Source organism: Octodon degus, unplaced genomic scaffold (assembly GCF_000260255.1).
Source record: "Octodon degus isolate 3935 unplaced genomic scaffold, OctDeg1.0 scaffold00189, whole genome shotgun sequence".
Taxonomy (NCBI): domain Eukaryota; kingdom Metazoa; phylum Chordata; class Mammalia; order Rodentia; family Octodontidae; genus Octodon; species Octodon degus.
The window spans coordinates 3,753,037-3,763,100 of NW_004524765.1; positions in this window are offsets into that span (position 1 = coordinate 3,753,037).

The following is a 10,064-nucleotide window of genomic DNA, read 5'->3' on the forward strand; positions in this document are numbered from 1 at the left end:
TGTTTTCTATTTTTCTTTTATTTCTTTTAAAGATATATTATTTAACTTATTTCCTTATGTTAATATCTGCTTGCAATGTACACTTGTTACATTCATTTTGGGAAATTGGTACACAGACATATTGCCTCTCAACCATTTTTACTTCACTTTAACCAGTTCTTTACCTTCTCTTTGCTGCCACAGATAGCCTTTTCATCTTCAAAGACTACCCACCTTGATTCCTTATCTCTTTTTTCTATTGTTCTTTCAGTTATTTGCCTTTTTGGTCTTTCACGTTAGAGAAACCAGACAGTGCCTAACCTTCTATATCTGATTGATTTCCCTTAGCAACATGGTTTCAGTATCCACACATTTTTCAATAGATGATTCAAATTTATCAGTTTTCATGTCTGGGTAGTCCTCCATTTGTACATATAACATATTTTTCCTTTTACATTCATCTGTTAATGGGTATATAGGCTGCTCCCATAGATATTGTAAATTTTGCTGCTGCATGTAAACATGAGTGTACACATATTTCAGTAGTAGGGGCTGGCCAGATACCTCAGCAGAATAAAGCATGTGTTTAGGCTCTGAGATAGGGATTTGATCCCCAGCATGCCATGCGAGCCCAGCCCCTGGGGTTTGCTGAGATGACAACTAAGACAACGTAGTGGTACAGGCCTGTAAACCCAGCACTTGAGAGGATGATAACAGGACCACTATGAGTCAGATCTGTGCAGTGAGAACTTGTAGGCCTTGTAATATATATATATATATATATATATATATATATATATATATATAATATATATATTCATATATATAATATATATATATATATGAATATATATATTCAGTAGTAGGATTCCATTAGCTCTTCTGAAAAGATACACAGAAAAGGTATAGGTAGATCAAATAGTACTTCTATTTTTAATTTTTCTTTTCTGTATTTTAGGGAAGCATCCAAGGGTGTTCAGGGTAACACTATTGAATCAGACTCTTAATGATCACCTGTTTACAGCCTCATAAGAGCTGGGATTACAGGCACACGACACCACGCACAGTCTCAATCAACATCTCAGTGCACTCCAGGAGTGGCTTGGGCATGGCAGGCCTGGGATGGAACTCATGGCACCTGTGCCTGCTCACAGGTGCTTTAATCCACTGAGGAGTTAGGGACCTCTATTTTTAATTTTTTTTCTCTGAATGCCTTCAGGGCAGGTTATGTTGGCTTGAGTTGTGGGGATTGAACCACAGCAACCTGAGCCTCACTGCTTTGTGTAAACAGCACCTTAAAGAACTGAGCTAAGGGGCAGGCCCCCATGCAAAACACACTTGCTCAGCCCTTTCTTCTTAAGGGCTACAATGAGACATCGCTGTGCAAGGCCTGACTTCACATGCATCTGATACTTTCCACCTTAGGATTTGGGTTCCTAAGTGTGAATTATTAGTGGAGAAATTCCAGAGAGAGTCTAGACCCTTTGAGAAGACAGGCCCTCCCAAACTGGTTCCCCTAGACAGCCCCCAAAAGGACTTCCAGTCCCAAATTCAACAGGAAAACACAGTAATTAATACATCCACAGCATGCGAGTCTCCTCAGAAATAGTTTCATGGAAAATTCTTCCATGAAGTTCCAAGTAGAGAACAACATGAGAGGGATTTTATTTTTTTCTTTCTTTTTTTAAAAAAATTTAAGCTGCTGACTCAGGGTGCCTTCAAGCAGGTGTGGTAAGGCTCAAGGAACAGGGATTTGAAACACAGCCTCCTGAGACTCAGTGCTCTGACTCTATAGGCTCTGAAAGATATCAGGTCACAGGCACACCATAATTCGAAAGTCTCTTTCTCTCTTTACTGCTATGGTCTGCAATGTGCCAGTCTAGTGAAAGATTTCACTGGTCCATGTATAACTGAGCGTTTCGAATCTAGGATATGAGAAAAAGAGTTCTTTCTCCTCTTAGAACTCACTTTTTGGGGGCCTGCCCCTTAGCTCAGTTCTTGGGGTCAGGGAGATGGCTCAAGGGAATATGCATTTCCCTAGCAAGTGCAAGGGTCTGAGTTCAATCCCTGTTTTGGCAAAAAAAAAAAAAACACCTCACTTTTTGAACTCAGAGTTTGAAGAGTGAGTTCTCAGAGGAGAAAGTTCAGCTAAACACTAGGACTCTTCTTGGAAGCTGGGCATTCCCAAGTCTGTTCCTGTCTTCAGGGAAAAATTGAATTTCTGTTTCTAATTCCATTGGCTACCCCAGTATTCCACCATGCCAGTCCAGTCCCCTGAGAACAAAAATTCTCCCTGAAGTTCCAGCCTCCCAGGTATTTCTATGGAAAAATGGCAGAAGGATTTTTTTTTTCTCCGAACGCCTTCAGGGCAAGTTTGGCAGGCTTGAGTTGTGGAGATCAAACCACAGCAACCTGAGCCTGACAGCTTTGTTGAAGCAGCCACTTAAAGAACTGAGATCAGGGGCAGGCCCATCCAAAACACACTTGCTCAGCTCTTTCCCCTTAAAGAACACACTTGGATACAGGTGTGAAAGGTCTGACTCCTCCACGTGTACCGAGTTCTTTCCACCATAGGATTTGGGTTTCTAAGTGTAAATTTTTAGTGGAGAAATGCCCTGAAGGTCTAGGTCATATGGGAACATGGGCCCTCTTAAACCTGTTCCACTAGACAGCCCTCAAAAGGACTTCCAGTCCCAACTCAACTGGAAAACACAGTAATTAATACATCCACAGCATGCAACTCTCCTCAGAAATAGTCTCATGAAAAATTCTCTCATTGAGTGCCATGTAGAGAACAAGGAGAGAGGGATTATTTTTTTCTTTTAAATTTTATCCCTCTGGCTCAGGTTGCCTTTAGAGCAGGTGTGGTAAAGCTCAAGGAACAGGGATTCGAAACACAGCATCCTGAGACTCAGTGCTCAGATTGCATAGGCTCTGGAAGATCTCAGGTCATGATCACCACAATTTGAAAGTCTCTTTCTGTCCTCTTTACTGCTATGGTCCACAAAATGCCAGTCTAGTGAAAGCATTCACTGGTCCATGTATAATAGAGGGTTTCCAATCTAGGATGTGAGAAGAAGAGTACTTTCTCTTCTGAGAACTCACTCTTCAAACTCTCAGAGGAGAAAGTCCAGCTAAAAGTTAGGCCTCTTTGGAAGCTGGGCCTTCCCAAGTCTGTTCCTGTCTCAAGGGAAAAACTGAATTTCTGGTTCCAAATTCCTTTCGCTACCCCAGCAATTCACCATCTCCACCACACCAGTCCAGTCCCCTGAGAACAAAAATTTTCCCTGAAGTTCCGGCCTCTGAGTACTTTCTATGGAAAAAACGGCAGAAGGATTTTTTTTGTTATTGTTCCAAATGCATTCAGGACAGATTTGGCTAGCTTGAGGTTTAGGGATCAAACCACAGCCACCTGAGCCTGACTGCTTTGTTGAAGCAGCCACATAAAGAACTGAGCTAAGCAGCAGGTCACCTTCTAAAACACATGCTCAGCCCTTTCCCCTTAAGGGCGACAATGAGACACACCTGTGCTAGGCCTGAGTCCTAAACATGTATCTGGTTCTTTCCACCATGGGATTTGGGTTTCTAAGTGCAAATTTTTAGTGGAGAAATTTCCAAGAAGGTCTAGGACCTTTGGTTAGATGAGCCTTCCTAAACCATTTCCTCAGGACAACCCCCCAAAGAACTACTGGTCCCAGACTCAACTAGAAAAGGTAGTAATAAATACATCCCCAGGATGCGAGTCTCCTCAAAAATAATTTCATAGAAAATTCTTCAATAGAGTTCCATGTAGAGAAAAAGAGGAGATGGATTTTTTTGAAACTTTCTCCTGCTGGTTCAGGATGCCTTCAGAGAAGTTATGTTAAGATTGAAGGAACAGGGATAAGAAAAACAGACTCCTGAGACACAATGCTCTGACTCAATAGGCTCTGAAAGAATTCAGGTCATGGACACACCAGAATTCAAAAGGCTTTCTCTCCTCTTAGTACTAAGGCCCCAATTTGCCAGTCTAGTGATAGCATTCACTGTACCATGTATCATGGACAGTTTCAAATCTATGATTCGAGAACAAGAGTTCTTTCTCCACTTAGAACTCATTGTCTGAACTCTAAATATTTCAGAGAGTGAGTTCTAAGAGGAGAAAGTCCAGCTAAATGCTAGGCCTTTATGGGAGCTGGACCTTCCTAAGTCTACTCCAGTCTCTAGGGAAAAACTGAAATTCTGGTCTGAATTCCTTTGGCCACGGCACAAATTCAACATGTCCACTTCACCCAGCCCCTGAGAAAAATTCTCCCTTAAGTTCCAGCCTCCCAGTCCTTTCTAGGGAAAAATGGAAAAAGGATTTTTTTTTTCCGAATGCCTTCAGGGCAGTTTTGGCTGGCTTGAGTTTGGGGATCGAACCACAGCTACCTGAGGCTGTCTGCTTTGTTGATGCAGTCATGAAAGAACTGAGCTAAGGGGTAGACTCTCATCCAAAACAGACTTGCACAGGCCTTTCTTCTCTAGGCCCAAAAAGGGACCCAGCTGTGCAAGACCTGAGTTCAGGCATATCTGATTCTTTCCACTATAGGGGTTCAGTTCCTAAGTGTGAATTGTGAGGGGAGAAAATCCCAAGAGTGTCTAGGCCCTTTGGGAGGAGTGGCCCTCCTAAAACTTCCCCTGACTGACACCAACAGGAATTACAGTCCGAAATGTAACTGGAACACGCACAAACAAATACATCACCAGCATGCCAGTCTCCTCAGAAATCTTTACGTAGAAATTTCTTCCACCGAGTTCCACATAGAGAAAAACTTGAGATGGATACTTTCTTTTTTTAATTTCTACTAATGGCATGGCTTGCCTTCAGAGCAGGTGTGGTAAGGCTCAATGAACAGCGATTCTAAACACAGCCTCCTGAGACTCAGTGCTCTGACTCAATAGGCTCTGAAAGAACTCAAGTCATGGTCACACCAGAATGTAAAAAGATCCTTCTCTCCCCTTTTTGCTATGGTCCCCAGTTTGATAGTCTAGTGAAGGCATAAACTCTTTCATGTATAATTGACGGTTTTGAATCTATGATACAAGAATAAGAGTTCTTTCTACTCTTAGAAAAACCCTCAGAACACAGAGGGGTTCAGAGGGTGAGTTCTAAGAGGAGAAAGTCCAGCTAAATGCTAGGCTTTTTCAGAAGCTGGGCCTTCCTAAGGCTGTTCTAGTTTCCAGGCAAAAATTGAATTTCTGGTCCAAATTCCTTTGGTTACCTCACCAATTCACCATGTATTCCGTGTGGGGCCCTTGAGAAAACATTCTCCCTGAATCCCACTCCCAGCCCTTTTAGAAAAAAATGGAATAAGGATTTTTTTTTTTTGCTCCGAATGCCCTCAGGGCTTGTTTGGCTGGCTGGAGGGTTGTGGGGATCGAACTACAGCAACCAGAGGCTGACAGCTTTGTCAAGGAGGAAGAAGCCACTTAAAGAACTGAGCTAGGACTAGGACTCCAACAAAAACACACTTGCTCAGGCCATTCTGCTTAAAGGCCACAATGAGACACAGCTGTGCAAGGCCTGATAGCCCCAGGTGTAGCTCATTCTCTCCACCATAAGATTTCAGTTTCCAAGGCTAAGTCATTGGTGGAGGAATTCCCTAGAGTGTCTAGGGTGATTGCAAAGGGGGACACTCCCAAACCTTTGCACCTAGACAACCCCCAACAGTACTTCCAGTCCCCAATTCAACTGGGAAATGCATTCATGAAGACATCACCAGCAGATGAGTCTCCTCAGAAATAGTTTTGGAAAATTCTTCCATCAAGGTCCATATAGACAACAAGTGCAGATAGATTTGTTGTTAAATTTTCTCAAATATTAAAAAAATAATTTTTTAAAACTTAATTTCAAGGATAGGGAGATGGCTCAGTGATCTAGAGCACCTACTTAGAACAAACTTAAAAAAGCACAGGGACTGCGGTTCAATCCCCCAGCACCACATGTCAGCCAGCCCAGCCCCCTTGTTGGGTGAGCTGTCCATACACACACACACACACACACACACACACACACACACACACAAATATACATACATATATGAAAAAAAAATAAATATAAAACAAAATTATTTTTAATGGGCCGGGGAGAAAGCTCAGTGGAATAAGAACTTCCCTGGCAAGGGAAAGGGCCTCATGTCAATTACTGGTTCTGCCAAAAAAACAAATATTTTGAATTTTTTAATTTAATTGCCCTAAGTCTCAAGGAACAGGGATTCAAAACACAGCCTCCTGGATCTCACTGCTCTGGCTAAATAGGCTCAGCAAGAACTCAGGTCATGGGCACAACAGAATTCGAAAGGCTCTATCTCTCCCTTTGACTCCTAGAGGACCCAATTCACCAGTCTAATGAAGGAATTCACAATTTCATGTAGAAATGATGGTCACGACTCTATGATACAAGAACAAGACAACTTTCTTCTCTTAGAACTCACCTCCGAAAGAGTGCCAAGGTGAACTCGAACAGCAGAAAGTCCAGATAAATCCTAGGCCTTTTCAGAAACTGCGCCTTAATAAGGGTGCTCCAGTCTCAGGCAAAAATTGAATTTCTGGTCCAAATTCCTTCGGCTACCTCATCAATTCACCATGTGTTCCAGGCCCGGCCCCTGAGAAAACATTCTCTCTGAATCCCACTCCAAGTCCTTTTAGAAAAACATGGAATAAGGTTTTTTTTTTTTTTTTTTTTTTTTTTTTTTTTTCCTCCAAATGCACTCAGGGCTTGTTTGGCTGGCTGGAAGGTTGTGGGGATAGAACTACAGTAACCTGAGGCAGACAGCATTGTGGAAGCAGCCACTTAAAGAACTGAGCTAGGGCCAGTCCTCTGACTAAAACACACTTGCTCAGGTCTTTCTTCTTAAGAGCCACAATGGGACCCAGCTGTGCCAGGCCTGACAGCCCCAGGTGGAGCTCATTTTCTCCACCGTAGGGTTTCGGTTTCCAAGTGTGAGTCGTTATTGGAGGAATTCCCTAGAGGGTCTAGTTCTTTGTGAAGAGGGACCCTCATAAACATTTTCCCCAGACCACCCCCAACAGGACTTCCAGTCCCCAATTCAACTGGGAAACGCATTCATGAAGTCATCACCAGGAGACGAGTTTCCTCAGAAATAGTTTCATGGAAAATTCTTCCATCGAGGTCCATATAGACACCAAGTGCAGATGGGTTTGTTGTTAAATTTTCTCAAATATTAAAAAAAAATTTTTTTTGAAACTTAATTTTAGGGCTAGGGAGATGGCTCAGTGTTCTAGAGCACCTACTTAGAACAAACTTAACAAAGCACAGGGACTGTGATTCAATTCCCCAGCACCACATGTCAGCCAGCCCAGCAACCTTGTTGGGTGAGCTGTCCATACACACACACACACACACACACACACACACACACACACAAATATATATATATATATATATATATATATATATAACAAAAAATAATTTTAATGGGCCTGCAAGAAAGCTCAGTGGAATGAACACTCCCGTGGCAAGCACAAGGGCCTGAGTTCAATTCTTGGTTTTGACAAAAAACCAATTATTTTGAATTTTTTAAATTGCCCTAAGACTTAAGGAAAAAGGATTCAAAACAGCTTCCTGGATCTCACTGCTCTGACTCAATAGGCTTGGCAAGAACTCAGGTCATGGGCACACCAGAATTCGAAAGGCTTTTTCTCTCCCCTTAACTCCTAGGGGACCCAATTCGCCAGTCTAATGAAGGGATTCACAGTTCCATGTAGAAAGGACGGTTTCGACTCTGTAATATGAGAACAAGACATCTTTCTCCTTTTAGAACTCACCTCCGAACTGTTTCAGAGTTCAGAGGTGAGATCTAAGAGGAGAAAGTCCAGCTAAATGCTAGGCTTTTTGGAAGCTGGGTCTTCCTAAGGCTGCTCCAGTCTCCAGGCAAAAATTGAATTTCTGGTCCAAATTCCTTTGTCTACCTCACCAATTCACCACATGTTGTGGGCCCAGCCCCTGAGAAAACATTCTCCCTGAATCCCACTCACAGTCCTTTTAGAAAAAATGGAATAAAGGTTTTTTGTTGTTTTTTTTTTTTCTCCGAATGTCCTCAGGGCTTGTTTGGCTGGCTGGAGAGTGGTGGGGATCAAACTACAGCAACCTGAGGCTGACAGCTTTGTGGAAGCAGCCACTTAAAGAACTGAGCTAAGGCCAGGCACCGACTAAAACACACTTGTTCAGTTCTTTCTTCTGAGAGCCACAATGGGACGCAGCTGTGCCAGGCCTGACAGCCCTAGGTGTAGCTCATTCTCTCCACAGTAGGATTTCAGTTTCCAAGGGTGAGTCATTGTTGGAGGAATTCCCTAGAGGGTCTAAGGCTTTTGCAATGAGGGACCTACCTAGTTAGAAAGGCTCTTTCTCTCCCCTTTTCTGCTAAGGTCCCCAATTCTCCAGTCTAGTGAAGGTATTCACTGTTCTATGTATAACTGAATGGTTTTGAATGTATGATATGAGAAAAAGTTCTTTCTACTCTTAGAACTCACCCTCTGAACTCTGAAGTTTCTAACTCTGGTGTGCACATAACCTGAGTTCTTTCAGAGTCTGTTGAGTCACAGCACTGAGTCTCAGGAGAGTGTGTTTAGAATTGCAGTTAAACCTTACCACACCTGCTCTGAAAACAATCCAAGACAACAAAAGTGAAAAAAAAATCATTCTCTGAAGAGTTCAGAGGGTGAGTTCTAAGAGGTGAAATTCCAGCTAAGTGCTAGGCCTTTTCAGGAATTGGGCCTTTCTATGTCTCCTCCAGTCTCCAGGGAAAAACAGAATTTCTGGTCAGAATTCATTTGGCTACCATATTAATTCACCATGCCACCCTGCCCCTGAGAAAAAATTTTCCCTGAATTATTAGCCACCCAGTCCATTCTAGTGAAAATTGGAATAAGGATTTTTTTTTTTTTTGCTCCGAATGCCTTCAGGGCATGTTTGCTGGGCTTTAATAATGGGGATTGAACACAGCACCCTGAGACAGACTGCTTTGTTGAAGCAGCCACTTTAAGAACTGCGCTAAGCAGCAGGCCCCAGTCCAAAGCATACTTGCTCAGGCCTCTCTTCTTAAGGGCCACAATGGGACACAGCTGTGGAAGGCCTGACTTCAGGTGTATCTGATTCTTTCCACCAAAGGATTTGAATTCCTAAGTGTGAATTGTGATTGGAGAAATTCCAGAAAGTGTCCAGTCCCTTCTGGAAGAGGGGCCCCCCTAAAACTGTTACCCCAGACAGCACCCAACAGGACTTCCAGTCCCAAATCCAACAGGAAAACTCAATAATTAATACATCACCAGCATGCCAGTCTCCTCAGAAATCAATTCTTGGAAAATTCTTCTACCTAGTGTTGGATTTTTTTTTTTAAATTTCTTCTGCTGGCTTGGTTTGTCTTCAGAGCAGGTATAGTAAGTCTCAAGGAATAGAAATTCTAAACAGAGCCTCTAGAAACCCAGTGTTTTGACTCAATAAGCTCTGAAAGAACTCAGGTAGTGGGCCCACCAGAATTCGAAAGGCTCTTTCTCTCCTCTTTACTGCTACGGTTCCAAATTTTCCAGTCTAGTGAAGGTATTCACTTTTCCATGTATAACTGATGGTTTTGACTCTAGTATAGGAGAACTAGAGTTCTTTCTCCTCTCAGAACTTACCCTCCAAACTCTAAATGTTTGGAGGGTGAGTTCTGAGAGGAGAAAGTCCAGCTAAGTGCTAGGCCTTTTTGGGAACAGGGCTTTCCTAAGTCTCCTCTAGGCTCCAGAGGGAAACTGAATTTCTGGTTCGAATTCATTTGGCTACTGCACCAATTCACCATCCCACCATGCCAGGCCTCTGAGAAAATATTTTCTCTGAAGTTCTGGCCACCCAGTATATTCTAGAGAAAAATGGAATAAGGATTTTTTTTTTGTTCTGAATGAATTCAGGACAGTTTTTGCTGCCTTGAGTTGTGGGGATCAAACCACAGCAACTTGAGCCTTACTGCTTTGTTGAAGCAGCCACTTAAGAACTGAGATAAGAGGCAGGAACCCATCCAAAGCACACTTGCTCAGACCTTTCTTCTTAAGGGCCACAATGGGAC